Below are 17,351 nucleotides of genomic sequence, written 5' to 3'. Positions count from 1 at the left end.
TTGTATAAATAAGAAGGCTTGGGGCCTCATTTGGGTTAGCTAGTTGGTAGTCATTTTTGGTAGCTAGTAGTTAGTCATTTCGTAGCAGCTAGTTAGTCAATTTGGTTTTCGCTCTTTGTAAGCCAGTTTTGGCATGACATTAGACTTTTGATTATGAATAAAAGCAAGCAGTTTTGGATCAGATTTTGAGTTTTTAAAGGAGCCTAAAGCTCTCGGGGTTGGGCCCAACCTGAGAGCTCAGGCCTCCTTCCTTTGTATCAATATTGTTCCTTTAGCATTTTGTTTCCATTTTCCTTTACATGCATTCGAGTATAGTTGCTGATTTGGATTTCCTGTAGAAGTCAAACAGATTGGTTTTATCAGTTAGAATTGCTGTAGTTGTTTGGAAGTAGGCTAAGGCATTACTTAGATCCATTCATGCACTTTTATATTTAGCATTACTTCTTCATTCCACTGCCATGCATGCGTTTCCTTTACAATTTATATTGTTGTTCATTGATTTTATGTCACAGGTAGCTCAGGTTGAAGCATTCTCGTTTTGGTGACACTCATAAACAATTTGTTTCATCTACACTGCTCCATAACACTCCCTTTCCTTCCTCCTCTTGTCAACCACACCTAAAGCCACTCAGCCACCCTCTGTTCAGCTCATTCAACTCCCAGCTCTTCTATTACTCACATAGCCCCATCTACTTAACCTTTCATAGATACCATCCTTCCATTCACCAACCCACTCCATGCACTCTTTCCCCATCTGACTTCTCTGTCTCTGAGCCATCACCAGTCCCATCTCCACCTCACCTATCCTCCGTCACTTCACCATCACTCAAAACCCTCACGGCCAAACATCCTGTAGAAATTCCTTAGTTTCCTGTAGAAGCCCATAAACATGGTTCCTTGACGGCCAAGCTTTGTGAGACTCTCTGGAAGGGTGTTAGGGACCCCTTAGATCCTCTATGAACCTTCCCAACCTTTCCCAAGCATTTCTCCTCCTTGATCCGCCTCTGCACAGCCAAACCCTAATAAGAACAAAGTCACAATCAATCCAACCATTAAAGCAAAAACATAAAAACAACATCCTTCTCTATGAAAGTAGTTTGAGTTCATGCATTTCACATAACTAGAGGTAATGGCATCATTCTTAGACATCTGCACTCTCACTATTGCATCATAGAAGTTAAACTAGTCAGATTAGGGTTTCCTAGGGTTCCCATGCTTTGGTTTGCTTTCAGTTCATTTTTGCCAAATAAATTAGTTTTCTTTGAGCTAGCTTTCGTCCATCATTTAGCAAGCTTCTTCTGAGAGCCTATAGAAGTTGGCTTGAGCCCTAGTGGACTTGTGCCAGCTAACCAAGTGACAGCTGCGACAAGAGCTAGTACTTGTGAATACAGCACCGCCGCTTCCAAGTTTGTACGAACTACCGGGCTGATAAAATTAAGAGACAGGAAGCCCCAGGAGTTGTGGCATTATTGCTACAATACTGGAGCTCACCACATGCTCAGTGATGCAAGGCACAAAAATTTCTATAATAGTTGCCCCCTAAAGTATGAGGCCGTTTATCGGGTGAAATGCTTTATCCAGGGGAGTCCGAAGTTCATCCATTTGCTGGGAGGAGACTTGTAATAAGATACAATACAATACATTATGATTCATTCTGCTTTCATGATCTAGCTGAGGCGGGCATTCCCATGCTCAGCTTTATAAATACATTTTGGTACATAGAACAGACGATCGTCTGATGGTAGACTGATAATTCTGGCGAAACTATCATCCCTTGAGTAGGATGATCATCTGCTGCAATGATGTACATGTCAAATGTTTTTATTTTCCTGAATATATTATTGCAGCCCGGATGGATGAAACTAGATCCGGGGTCTTCAAACTCATTCGATCTTCACTCTAAGTACAAGTCGATCCATGTGAGAATTGCGCTGAAGTCGAACATGGAAGGACATCGCTTGATTACCGGTCAATGATGTAAACCGTTAACAAGCGCGAGAGGAATCACCGATAATGATAATGACCCTCAAGGTACTGCAGTACAATTCACGTGGTGTGAATAAAGGACTTGGCGTCGAACACCACACAAAATCTTCTGGTCGAAGGTCATTGATGTATACCTGTCGCCAGAAGTGAGAAACTTGCCATTGAGGCATGCAAGCTTCAAAGTACTGAAGGGGTTGTTCCTAGATCAACTTCTTGGATAATGAGCTGATGTCGACAAGAAGCGATCTGTCAAAGGAGGGCCTTAATGAATCCCACATCAGTGACACGGAACGGAGCTAATGATTTTAGTGGAGGTGAAAACAATCTGTGACATATGATTCAGGGTGGCGGTCATGAATGGATGAAGGATAATGTATGGCAGTGGATGGGACTTGGTTGACTCTTTCTGAATGACTTCTCTTGAACATATGGCGACACTGATGCGATGGATTGGTAGCATTACCCCAAGTATGGATGGTGTGGCAAAGACCATGGTGATTTGATCGGTGAATGAAACAACCCAACCCGATGTGGTACGGAGGAAAAGTGTCATGTTCAAGAGCGACCTGCTACCATCAAAGACTTCTCGATTTTTCCCAATTTTTCCCCAGTCATTGCTGACCAGTACCTCTTTATTTTTGTCAAGCTTGAGGAGGATAACATATGCTTGTTCTATAACCTGCCCTTCGGGCAAGCCCATCGCTATGTTTTAACGAGCCTAGCGATAGGGAAACTCGTTCTCGTCTAAATACAATTTTGTCGCTATTTAGTAATTTTAACGAGTCTAACGACAAGGAAAACTCGGCCCTTTTCATTTTTAGAGAGTCTGAAAAGGTACATAAAGTTAACTCCAAAATTCCTTTTTCGTCATCTAATCCCTTAAGTCCGAAAAAGTATAAAACAATACAGAAGGGATGAGTTTTCGGTACTTTTAATGAGCCGAACAAAACAAGCGCTCGATCTTTTTGTGATATAATCCCTCAAGTCCAAAAAGATTAAAATCTAGAGGAGGGATAGCTCTTCCGGTCGTTTAACGAGCTGGGAGGCCAAAACTCGGCAATATTCTCATATTTTACGAGTCAGTTGAAAAGAGCTTAAAGAAGACTCGTCTTTCGAGGAACGATTGATGAACAGGGATAGCAGCTGATTCCAGGTACAGGTTGGAATTTTCCAATCACGGCAGTGTCACAAGGATGGCTAGGTGAAATCACTCTTCGCAGCTGTTCCTCAAAATGGGTAAACAATCATATGGAGGTAAACGATCGGCCAAATGAACGGTGGAGGTGACGGTGCACAAAACACGACCAAGGTCTTTTTACGGTTGATCAGGTTACATACTCAATAGTTATTTACCGGTATGGGTTCATTTTTTAACGAGCTTGAATGTGCCAAAACACTGCTCAATCTTATGTTTATTTTTTAACGAGCATGAACTATGTGCTAAAACTGCTCGGATCTTGCGTTTATTTTTTAACGAGCATGAACTTTATGCCAAAATTGCTCGTTTATATGGTCAAATTTTGATTTTTTACCATTACTAGCTCTTCTCTTTTCAAGGATAGTACTGCATTTTCAATTGCTGCGTCAAACTTAGTTAGAAATACATAATCATGAGATAAAAACCCTAATATTTCGCTTTGAACTACGTAAAAAGCCATTAAAAAGTGTTTTTACCTCTCATTTTACCATTTCATTTGCATTTGGTTTGTTGGAGCTTTGGAGGTGCCTCTTCCCCCTTGATTTTCACCAGCTAATTTCGGGAGATTCTGTGGACGATTCTCGGTGCCGTCTGGACCAGGTAGGAGCTAAACCCTAGCTCTTTCTTTTCATGGTTTCCTTTTTCATTTCTGTGCCTGTTTTCTAGCCTTTCTGAGCCTCAGGGGTTTTGCCAGGGCGCCCTCTGATCAGCGCAGGTTCTCCATTCGAAACCTGCGTTGAATGTCAAGCTGCCTTGAGGCAGCCTGACCTTCAACGCAGGTAGGACACTGCCTGCCTGCGTTGGGCTCAAAAAACTGAGTTTTCAGCACATTTTTTTGATGAAATTTCGCCAGTTTCTCATCAAATTCAGGATCTTACTCATTCTCTTGTTTGTTTTGCAGGAACCTTTGAGAAAATGTCCCTTACATGGCGAGAATGAGAACATGAAGAAGAAGATATGATTGCTCTCCATGACCCAGTCACGGTGAACGCGCTGCGGAACTGTGGCCTGCTGAAGTTTTTCCGTATCTCTAGCATGAGAGCACAGATTACTTTGCTGTAGTACATGCTTGATGCTTGGGATCCCATCAACCAAGTATTCCAGATTAGGGGAAAAACCATCCCCTTGACCATAGTAGACATTTACTTCTTGACTGGGTTGTCAAGGCGGGGTGCCCCCATTTCTTTCTCAGGTTCGATCTGGGGGAATGACTCCGTGAGAGACTATGTTCGCCAGTACTGCAGGGAAGGTTCCCAGCCGAGCAGAGATGGCAAGGTTGTTATCCGTGAGATCACCGATAGGTCTCTCAGGTCCATTCTGTATACTATTGGTAGGATGGCTGGTAGCGCATCTCTACATGTTGCCAACAGGTCTTATGTGCAGCACGCCTTGGAGTGTCTCCAACCGAAAGTATTCAACTGGTGTGATGCAGTACTTGTTCAGATGAAAAGTCAATTGACCAAGGTAAAGGACGGGAAGCTGAAGAACTTTGGATTTGGTTCTATTCTGACTGCCTTCGCCTTGGAGAAAATCCCACTGATGCAGCCTCAGTATATCGTACTTGACTTGCCTTCTCCGACCGAGCCACGCATGCAGAGGTGGGTCGATCACATGTCTAGGCATGCTGGTCAACCTCAGATTACTTTCACTGATGCCTTCTTCAGGTGGTTCGAGCGCCAGGAGATGGTCTTTTCCGAGTATCCATATGTGGGTATGGATTTCCGAGGTGATCCGGATTTGGTGTTACCGGATGGCGAACAGTGGGGCGCTATTGGTAAAATCTTTGACCATATCACTGTTTACTGTTTTTATTCATAATGTTGTTGTGCTTTATTCTATCAAGACTCTTAATCAAACTCTTGGGTGCATGCAGATGTTGGTCCTGTCCGTCCAGCAGTTCGTCCGAGACCGCCAGTTGCTGCCCCGGCAGTGGAGCCTGCTGGGAGAGTTATTCTTCGCGACCTTGACGACACTGAGACCCTTACAGCTGTGCAGGAGCAGGTTGAGAGCCTTACTCTCGGTATTCCGGATGTACGGATCGATGAGTTACCTTTACAGTTGCAGCGGCATACTACTGGTGTGCCTAGACGATGGACTCGTCTCTTGCGCATGATTGCACAGGCCGTGACGTGCTATCATGAGCACCACTAGGCTAGGGTGCCCCCTAGCACTTTTGAGCTTTTGGGTCATATGACCAATTTTTGTCTTGGTTACAGAACATTATGTATAAACGATAAACAACTTTTATATATATTTTGATTTTCGAGGTTTATTCTGGTTGATTTACATGATCCACTTGCATAACGCTGATGCATTTCTTTTTATAAATGTCGCAAATGTCTATCTAATACATAGTTTGCTAATGAATCGGTTAATGTGTTTAAGTTCCTGGAAATATGCTGGTATTGAATTGAATCAAACTGTCTTTCCAAAATCTTAACCCTTAGAAACATTCGATAAATAGCTGGATTGCGGACCGAATATATACCATTGAGTTGTAGTATCACAAGTTGTGAGTCTAGCCTGACGATTAGTCGGCATATACCATGGGTGATGGTATCAGAGAGGAGTTCTATCAACGCGCTATACTCAGCGATGTTATTCGTTGATTGCCCAATACACACACCTCTGAAACTCACTAACTCGCCGCTTGGATCAAAAATGGCCCAGGCTGCGGAGGATAGATTCCGTGAACTACGACTCGCTCCGTCGGCATATCCCACATATGTCTCAGAAACGTTCGACATCTGCAACAAATGAAAAAGGTGGATTACTCGACCGAAACAAACACTTTAGCGAAAACAAAATACAACAAAAGCACTCAGGTTACTTTTTAGGCATAGTAACGCTTGAGGTACAACCCGTTGCGGGGTTGCGCCAGTGGGATTCCGTCATAATCCATTAACTCGTAGGCTCCTTTTGCTAACACTCGTTTAACAATATAGGGACCCATCCATAAAGAATTAAATTTTCCTGCTCCCAATTTGTCGGATTCTTGGTCGTAAAGCAAGACCAAGTCACCTTCAGAGAAGACACGGGGTTTGACATTTTTGTCGAACTGCGCCTTGACTCGTTTCTTATGGGCTTCTTTAGCCAGAGCGGCGTCACGACGGGTTTCATCCAACTGGATTAATTCCAAGAAATGGGCCTCTTCTTCTGAAGTTCCGGGGAGGAGGTCAATTGCGAGTTTAAGAGACGAAATTTCACACTGGATTGGTAAGACTGCCTCCAGGCCATACACTAGTTGGAACGGTGTGAACCCAGTGGCATTTTTTACCGACGTTCGGTAAGCCCACAAGGCTGAGTACAGGATTTGGTGCCATCTTCTTTTGTGAACCCCGATCATCCTTTGCAACATACGCTTCAGGACCTTGTTGATTGCTTCAACTTGTCCGTTGGCTTGCGGATAATACGGGGTAGAGCTGTCGTGAGATAGCCCTAGCTTGGCAGCTAATTCAACCATCATGTGATTGCGAAAATGCGATCCATGATCTGTAACTATAGCCTGTGGTACGCCGAACCTGGCGACTACATGATTGAAAAAGAAAAGGGCAGCTGTTTCACCAGTGTTATCCAATGTAGGCATCGCCTCGGCCCATTTGGTAAAATAGTCAACGGCGACTATAATATACCCATGCCCCCCGGTCGAGGTGGGGTTACATTGCATGAAATCGATGCCCCATTTGGCGAAAGGCCCAACAGCAACTATTGGCTGTAAAGGTGTGGGTGGTCTTCTGGTTTTGCTATCAAACATCTGACATGCATGGCAACTTCTGACTGCGATTATGAAATCTTTGAACATGGTTGGCCAGAAGTATCCTGCTCGTAAGATTTTTTGTGCTGTTGCATATCCAGATTGAGGCCCCCCACACGCGCCTGAATGACACTCATTCAGGGCTTTCTCGGCCTCCTCATGGGTAAGGCACCTCCTCAGAACCGTATCGATACCACGTCGGTAAAGCGTATCACCGACGATCATGTAGTCTTTAGCTTGGTATCGTATACGTTTTTGTTCAGAGTGAGAGGTGTTAGGCCTGAACTTTTGGGTTTGGAGATAAACTATGATATCTCCATACCACTCATCGCTTGTAGATATCAGAAACAAATTTTCATCCACGATTGACTCTTCCGATGTTTCATCGTTGGACGACGATGGGAGATCGCACAATAATTCCGCGAAAACTAGGGCTTTCTTTGTTGGGTCCCTATAATACTAGTGATTACCCCATTACTATTGTAGTTATACCCCTTATTTATATTGATGTACCCATGTAGTGCCCATATTGTTACTATTGTGCCACATAGAAGCCCACTATTGTTATTGTTGTGCCTTACAATATTATTGTTATGTAGGCTTGATTGTATTGGGACCCTTAGACTCCTATATATAGAAAGGAGGTTTTTCATTTGTATCATCCAAGAATTGTTCATTTATGTAATGTAAAGGAGGTTGCCCCCTCGAAGAGGCTGAATTCTAAGGCGTGGATCTCTCTTTTCTATCTTTTGTGAGCTGGTTTCATAACATTTGGTATCAGAGCTTTGGATTCTAGGGTTTCGCTGCTCCAAACAGGTCATCGTGGCATTTTCGCTATAAATTTTTTTCTGTGACGTTTCAGAAGTCGCAAAAAAAACCCATTTGAGAAGAAATCGCGCTGAACCTTGGGTCCAAATTTCAGAGCTTTTCGCACGATATTTTCGGAGATATGATCTGAGGAAGTTGGTCTTTTTGCAGACTCCTGAATTACATTCAAAACAGGTGACCTGGGGAAAATCGTCATAACTTTCTCTCTGAGGATCGGATTGAAATTTCGTAAGAAGGTACAGAAAGAGGACGGACTGTAGTTTCTTGTGGGTTTTTTTCAGAGCCAAAGGTCGAAACAGTGACTCGTGGCACGTCGTACAAGTTCGCTCTACTGAACCAGTCTAAAAGCAAGTCACTGTGGGAGATTTCACATAACTCTTCCTTGGAGAATCCAATTTGGCTCAGACTTGTGGCATTGGAAAGAGGACGCAGAAGGCTACTACAGGTAGAAATTTCAGAATTGGATGATCCGAAATTACAGAGATACATCAGATTCAATATCAGGCTTCTATAAAGTGAAAAAAGGTGTGTAGTTTTTTTTTTTAATTTTTGTGTAAGCTTGGTTTAACGGAATTCAAAGGGCATAGTAAAGCATTATTATCGGTAACTGATGCCCCGAGGAAAGAAAATGCAAACACCTAGTAAGGAACCTGAAAGCTCTAGCATGACTCATGAAGAAGAGGAAGAAATGCTACATGATATATCAAAATTACAAGAACAAGTGCAACAAATGTCACGCTCACAAAAGCTAACAGAAGCTAAGATAAGTGGCGTGGAATCTAAGGTAAATGGCGTGGAATCTAAGATAAAGGGCATGGAAGCTAAGATGGAGGATTCGATGGCAAATTTGAAGATAGATTTGAATACAAACATGGAAGAATTGAAGAAGTTGCTACAAGAAAGGGTCACTAATGGTGAAAAGGTAGTAAAGGAAACTCATGATGAGAACAAAAGAAATGTTAATCATGATTCCATAGACTCTAATGTTGGATCGAAGACTCACCATGTTCCAAAAATCGATATGAGGAAGTTTGATGGCAAGGATCCCGCCACATGGATATTACAGATGGAGCAATTCTTCGATCTCAATAATGTGCAAAACACACAAAAGGTACGTATGGCAACTTTATATTTGGAACCAAATCAGTTTGTATGGTATCAATGGCTTTGTTCTCGTAAACAATTTATCACTTGGGCAATTTTTACGGAAGAATTGATAGCACATTATGAGGATACAAAAAGCAACACTTTTTTTAGCCAATTGATAAGTCTCAAACAAAAGGGTTCAATAATGGAGCACATTGAGGAGTTCCAAAAATTGAACATAAGGGTAAAAGATATTCCAGAGGAGCATAGGATTGATGTGTTCATAGGGTCTTTAAAGGATAATATCCAACATGATGTGCGCCTTTGGGAACCTGATTCATTAGAGAAGGCATTCAGGTTAGCAAGAAAAATGGAAAGCAAAATTATGGCAACTAGGAAGCATACCATTCACAACTATAAAGACGGAAGTGTTGTTGCCCATAGTCTTCCACAACCTACAAGGTTGACACCACAACAATTGGAAGAAAAAAGAGCAAAAGGGCTTTGTTACAATTGTGATAGCAAATACACAAAAGGTCATAAGTGTGCTGAGAAGAAATTATTCTACATAGATTGTGAAGAGGAAGAAGAAAAGGAGCAAGAAAGGTCAAAAGAAGAGGATATATTCCAGGAACAAAGCCTAGATGAAGAACAAATAAATCCGACCATATCTTGTAATGCATTGGCGGGAATTACCACTCCTCAAACCATCAAGATAGAAGGACAAATCAAGAAGAAAAAGGTAATAGTGTTGATTGATTCAGGAAGCACCCACAATTTTATTCATTGTAGGGTAGCAAAAGAATTGAATTGCTTCCTATATCCAGCACCAGAGTGTCAAGTGATGATTGCAAATGGAGGAACAATAAATTGTTCTGGAAAGTGCCATAATATCAAGCTATCCATGGGAGAATATGTATTGACTAGCCCAATGCTTTCCATTCCAATGGGAGGTGCTGATGTTGTACTAGGAGTCCAATGGCTACAATCCTTGGGTACAATAGCTTTTAATTTTCAAGAACTTTTCATGAAATTTTCTGTGGAAGGAAAGGAAGTTGAATTAAGGGGTATTGCAGGGAAACCAGGAAAGATAATCAGCTCTAATGGTATGACAAAGCTTCTAAAAAAGGAGCAAAGAGGTGTAATTGCACAATTATGTTCGCTAGATGTTTCCACATTGGAATCATCTATTTCTCCAGATCTCCAAAAAGTCCTGGACAATCATTCCAAGGTATTTGAGACTCCCAAAGGTCTCCCACCTATGCGTGATCATGATCATGCTATTCATCTGATTCCAGGAAGTGTTCCTCCAAACATCAGGCCGTACAGATATCCCTATGTCCAAAAAAGTGAAATTGAACGTATGGTTGCAGAAATGCTAGAGGCTGGTATAATTCAACCGAGTCAAAGTTCTTTCTCAGCTCCAGTAGTATTGGTGCACAAGAAGGATGGATCATGGCGCATGTGTCCAGATTATAGGGAGCTCAACAAGCTCACTATTAAAGATAAGTTCCCCATTCCTGTCATTGATGAATTACTGGATGAATTGCATGGATCAATTTACTTCACCAAGTTGGATCTTCGTTCGGGATATCATCAAATCAGAATGAAGATTGAAGACATTCCGAAAACAGCATTTAGAACTCATGAGGGTCATTATGAATTTTTGGTCATGCCTTTTGGCCTTACCAATGCACCTTCAACATTTCAAGGTTTGATGAATTCAATTTTCAAACCATTCCTTAGAAAATTTGTGTTAGTATTTTTTGATGATATACTAATCTACAGCAAGTCTTGGAAGGATCATGTTGATCATGTTGAACATGTTGACAGGGTGCTACAACTATTGGAGGAGAAACAATTATATGCAAAAAGATCCAAATGTTTCTTTGGAGTCCAGGAGGTGGAATATTTGGGTCATATTGTATCTCATGAAGGAGTTAAGGTAGACCCTAGCAAAATTAAAGCCATTAAGGAATGGAAAATCCCCACATCCATAAAGCATCTGCGAGGATTTCTTGGGTTGACAGGGTATTATCGCAAGTTTGTTAAGAATTATGGGAGAATAGCAGCACCTCTAACAACATTATTGAAGAAAGATTCATTTTCATGGACTCGGAAGCAACAAAGGCCTTTGAACATCTTAAAGAGGCAATGTGCCAAGCACCGGTCTTAGCTACACCGGACTTCACAAAAACCTTTATTGTGGAATGTGATGCTTCAGGAAATGGAATTGGTGCTGTTCTAATGCAAGATGAAAGACCCATTGCTTTTGAAAGTCGTCCAATCAAGGGAAAGTTTTTAAGAAAAGCTATTTATGAGAAGGAAATGTTGGCAATACTCCATGCACTTAAGAAATGGCGACCCTACCTAATGGGAAGACACTTCAAGGTAAAAACGGATCATGATAGCCTTAAATACTTTTTAGAACAAAGATTATCCTCTGAAGAGCAACAAAAGTGGGTCACAAAGATGTTGGGTTATGACTTTGAAATCATCTACAAAAAAGGGAAGCAAAATGTGGTGGCAGATGCACTCTCAAGAAAGGATGAGGATGTGGAAGCATTGTTGTGTGCCATTTCTATTATCCAACCAGATTGGATAAACGAAGCAAGGGAGGAATGGAAGAATGACGAAGAAGTGTGGGCACTTATTCGAAAGCTACAACAAGATTCCAGTACTTCTGATACATTTAGCTGGAAAAATGATTCGTTATGGTACAAAGATCGCTTATACCTCTGTAAGAATTCCCAGCTAAAACAAAAGATTCTTATGGAATTGCACACTTCTCCCTTAGGAGGGCACTCAGGATTTTTAAAAACTTACCACAGGGTTAAGAAGGAATTTTTTTGGGATGGCCTTAAATCAGATATTCAAAAGTTTGTGGCGGAATGTTTGGTTTGCCAGCAAAATAAAGTTGAAACAATTAAGACACCGGGTCTATTACAACCTTTATCCATTCCAAGCCAACGTTGGGAGGAGGTTTCAATGGATTTTATCACAGGTTTACCCAAGTCTGAGGGAAAGAGTGTCATCATGGTGGTAGTTGACAGACTTACCAAGTATGCACACTTTTGTGCATTATCACATCCATTTAAAGCCAGTACAGTTTCTACTGCATTTATGGAAACAGTTCAAAAGCTACATGGAAACCCAAAGATTATTGTAAGTGACAGAGATCCCATTTTCACTGGAAATTTTTGGACAGAATTATTTTCTTGTCTTGGTACTCAGTTAGCTCATAGCTCATCTTATCATCCTCAATCTGATGGGCAAACTGAGATAGTAAACAAATGTTTGGAAGGATATCTTCGTTGCTTTGTATCTGATAAACAGACACAATGGGTCAAATGGTTGCCTCTGGCTGAATGGTGGTATAACACTTCCTTCCATACAGCAACAAAAATGACCCCATTTATGGCACTTTATGGGTATCAACCACCATCCATCACATCATATTTAAGAGAAAATTCTAAGGTTCAGGCAGTGGAACATCACATCGAACATCAACAACAAGTCCTCCAACTCTTAAAGGATAACCTCGTGTTGGCACAGAATAGAATGAAACAACAGGCAGATCAACATCGCAGTGAAAGAAGTTTTGATGTAGGTGATTGGGTATTCCTACGGCTACAACCATATAAGCAAATGTCCCTCAAGCAAGCTAAGAAGGATAATAAATTATCACCAAAGTATTATGGTCCGTACAAGGTGTTGCAAAAGATTGGTACTATGGCATACAAATTGGAGCTTCCTGCAGCTTCTCGATTGCACCCAGTTTTCCATGTTTCATGTTTAAAGAAGGTTATAGGCGACAAGCTCCCAGTTCAAACAATATTGCCAGAACTTGACGAGGAAGGAAAAATTATATTGGAACCGGAAGCAGTTATAGAAACAAGAACTCGACAGCTACGAAATCGATCAATTTCAGAGTATCTTATCAAGTGGAAGAACTTATCCGCTGAAGATTCCACATGGGAGGATGAGAATTTTATGCAGAAGTATCCAGAACTACTCAAGCGTTGAGGACAACACTTTTTTGAAGGAGAGGGGCATGTTGGGTCCCTATAATACTAGTGATTACCCCATTACTATTGTAGTTATACCCCTTATTTATATTGATGTACCCATGTAGTGCCCATATTGTTACTATTGTGCCACATAGAATCCCACTATTGTTATTTTTGTGCCCTACAATATTATTGTTATGTAGGCTTTGATTGTATTGGGACCACTTAGACTCCTATATATAGAAAGGAGGTATTTTCATTTGTATCATCCAAGAATTGTTCATTTATGTAATGTAAAGGAGGTTGCCCCCTCGAAGAGGCTGAATTCTAAGGCGTGGATCTCTCTTTTCTATCTTTTGTGAGCTGGTTTCATAACATTCTTTGATTTGGATTTTACAAATTCCAGATCAAACTCTTGAAGGATCGCTATCCATTTTGAATATTTGCCCCCCAGCAACTGTCGCGACAGTATGTACGTCATGGGGTTGCAATCTGATAAAATGGTAGTTTTCCGAAAGAGGACATAATGTCGAAATCTTTGAATCGCTTGAACAGCTGCAAGCGCTAGTTTTTCAACATAGGAATATTTGCTCTCTGTATCATTTAAGTTTTTACTTAAATAATAAATAGGATGTTCCATTCCATCGACTTCTTGTACTAAAACCATCGCAATGGTCGTATCCGCTGTAGCCAGATACAGGATAAAATCTCTTTGATAGTTCGGGGCATACATTAATGATGCTCTTACTAGAGAATCTTTCAGAGCATCAAAGGAAGCTTGCACGACCTGATCCCAGACGAAAGGTACATCCTTTTTCAAAAGATGAGTGTAACCTTTAGCAAGTTCTGCGTAATTTGGAATGAACCTCCTCAGAAAGTTTGCTTTCCCTTGGAGTTTCTGAATCTGAAGCACATTTGAAGGTGGAGGCAAATTAATGATTGCCTGAACCTTGCAAGGGTCGAGACGAATCCCATCCTTAGAGACTACAAAGCCAAGTAAACGACCAGAATCGACGCAAAACACACATTTGTGCGGATTGAGTCTTATCTTATAGTGTCGGCAACGTAGAAATATCGCTCTTAAATGCTGCGGATGATCAGTCCGCTTTCGCGAATGAGCCGGAAGGTCGTCGAGATATGGTTGAATGATGTTCTTGATGTCGTGGAAGGCATAATTCATTGCCCTCTGAAACGTCGCCCCTGCGTTCTTTAAACCAAAGGGTAATTTTCGATAAGCGAATGTGCCCCACGGACAAATAAATGCAGTCTTTGACTGGTCCTGTGGGCGGATATTTATCTGATTATACCCGGAAAATCCATCCATAAAGGAAAAGATTTCACATCCGGCGCATTCATCAATTATCTGGTCGATGAAGGGTGTAGGATAGTTGTCCTTTGGACAAGCTTGGTTTACATCCCTATAGTCGACACACACTCTTATTGTCCCTTGTTTCTTCATAACAGGGACAATATTCGATACCCAATCGGTTAGAGGAACCGGGTAGATGAAACCAGCATGGAGAAGTTTCTCAACTTCTACCTTAATGGCAGCGGCTTTCTTAGGGTGCACCTGTCGAAGCCGTTGTCTTACTGGTTCGACATCAGGATACATTTTAATTTCATGTTCAACAATACTCGAGTCAATGCCTAGCATTTCATCATATGACCAAGCAAAGACATCTCTAAACTCGCAAAAAAGAACGTTATATATTTCCAGTTCTGAAGGGGAACAACTTTTGCCGACATAAATATTCTCTACAATATCTGGCTTAGTTGAGATATTTATGGCTATAGTCTCTTCAATATTGGATAAGTTTCGCTCTGAATCCACCGTATTTACAGTATTTGATAGGAATTCAAAAACTGAAGGGTGGTAAAGGTCATGTTGAGTATCTTCTTCACACTCTGGAAGAAGGGAACGATGGTGGTGATCATTCCATGGTGCCCCCTCAATCAACATTGATTGTAAGATTCCTTCGTCAGTCCCATGCACTTTCGACCAAGGATCTAATGGGGTACCATATTCTCTAGACCTATCTACCCAAACGCTTGACGAGCGTTGACTTGGGTTCGCCTCCCATGCGCGAAACATTGATTGCTACAATATTTCTATAGGGCTTGGGGGCAAAACCATTGCATGATCCATGACGACTCTGTCTTCTGCGACCTTCAAGGAAGATATCATGTTGCATGTTGCTACAAACGGTATATTTCCTATGTGGATAGGAGGTGGCAGCACGAAAGCTCCCATCATTGTGGGGTCTTTCAATAGGCCTACTCCGATATCTTGAATTGAATGGTCGCTCCCATGGATCATGGGAATGCTTCCTGTAACTTGTGAACCATTAGGGAGGAAGTTATGTTGGTCGACGACCGTAATCCCTCCTTCAAACGGGAATGCGATCTTCCTAAAATAAGTCGACACTACAGCTGCCATGGCATATATCCATGGTCTTCCCAGTAGGATGTTATAGTAAAGATTGCCATCGATGACTTCAACATCAATTTCCATTGTTTTTCCCCCTAGTTCAACCTTCAAGTTATTTAGGATGCCGTACGGGGTGTACGTCCTTCCGTCGAAAGCTTTTAGTGTCGTCGAAGATCGCGACAAGGTTGGAGATCCGAGAGTTTTCCAGCAACTCATTGACATGATACATGTCGATGCCCCCTCATCAATAATTGTTCGGTGAACAGTTTTGTTGAGGGCTTTCACTTGAATAAGGAAAGCTAGTTGAGCTGGAAACTGAGGATCATATCCTTTGTGATCAAAGGATACAAGATTGGAATCCTTAGGATCCACTCCACCAATAGCTGATAACAACGCCTGCCTTTGGGATGGGCAATTTTGTAGTACCTCAAGAGTCGACATAGTGGATGGCGATTGGGCCAAATCTTCCACTATGTTATAATGCTGCGCCGCCCTGGCGCGAGGATTAAATGTCGACTTGTGTACTACTCCCTTTGGCGGTTTTATTGTTAACTCATGCGTGATGGGGGGTACAACTTCTGCCGAAGTTGTTGTCGAACCACTAGGTTGATCTTTACCTTTGTCATTCGACACCTGTGGATTCCCGTAATCTTTACTCCTTGTTGAAATCAAAGCATCATTTTGTTGCTTAGAGATCGATAACATTAGCACTTGCGACGGGGAAGCATTTCCAGTATCAACCATATTTTGACCTGGATTTGGAAATGGATCAGTCAACACAGCTGAGGTGTGTGAACTTTTGAAGAACTTTTTGAGTTCAGCTTTATATGGACAATTCTTTGTCCCATGATCATCCTCATCGCATATTTGACAAGGAAATTTCCTATTTCCAGGAGGGTTTGAAGAAGTTTTTTGAGGGGATGACTCACCCTGTTTCTTCTTCTTCCCTTTGTTTTGCTTCTTCTTGCTTCCTGGTTGATTGGAATTTTTGCCTTTATCCGCTGATATGGCATTTATTTCCGAAGCAAGAATTTCTTGATTTGCATTTTGATTCGAAGTCTTACGGGCTTTCTTATTCGAATCCCTTGTCGACTTTGCGTTTGCAGTGCCAATCACACCGTCGCCGGCATGAGAGTCACTATTTGATCCAGGAGGAGGAGGAATTGAAAATTCTGGTCTGGGGGCGTCAGGTATCTTGTCATAGAGCGTGCCAGACTGAGTATATACTAAGTCTAAATACTGGGCACGAGCAATAACCTGCTCCTCTGTTACGACCCCTCCCTTGGCCACATCTTCTGTTATAGCAGGAAGAAGCGACTTTATAAACCACTCAGCTAATAGCTGATCTGGAACATAAGTCTTTACCATTCTGCGACGACGACGCCACTCATGTATATGATTGGATATATGTGTGGCTGTCGTCTGCTTGAAATTGGTTAAGATTTCTGTTCCAGTTTCATACCTTATCGGTAACTTAAAATGGGTTAAGAAAGTCGTGGCTAGGGAACTGAAATTGTCGAAAGAGGCTCTAGGTAACTCAATATACCATTTAGCCGCTGGACCTGTCAATGTCCTCTGAAAAAGGCGAAGCCTTATCGAATCATCATTCAAGGTGTTCGACGAACACCACAGATGAAAAGTCATCACATGATTCGACGGGTCTTCGCCAGGATTTCCATTGAATTTAGGAATGTCCGATGGAAGCTTGTGAGGAATCGCTGGCCACCAATGGGCATAAGCAATTGGATCCTTCATCAATCGATGTAAATCTGGTAATTCTAAAGTTGCCACGAATGGTAACTGTTGATTCAGGTTTGGCGAGGCGTACCCAGGATACGATGGAATCGCCTGAGCAGTAGGCCTTTGCATACCAGCATAATGCAATTGATGTTGGTATGACTGATACGGCTGGTGGACTTGACCACTGTAAAGCGGTTGATTTAACCTGTTTTGAATATACGGTTGTCCATTATTCGCAAAGATCTGTTGCTCAGATCCTTGGTACACCTGCTACAATTGTGGTTGTTGGTATTGCACCATCCACGGCTGTGAAGCCATGTT

This window comes from Pinus tabuliformis, chromosome Q, assembly GCF_031772625.1.
Source record: "Pinus tabuliformis cultivar Carrire ecotype Pingquan chromosome Q, CPIR1, whole genome shotgun sequence".
NCBI lineage: Eukaryota > Viridiplantae > Streptophyta > Pinopsida > Pinales > Pinaceae > Pinus > Pinus tabuliformis.
Note: the sequence above shows the minus strand (reverse complement) of the source record.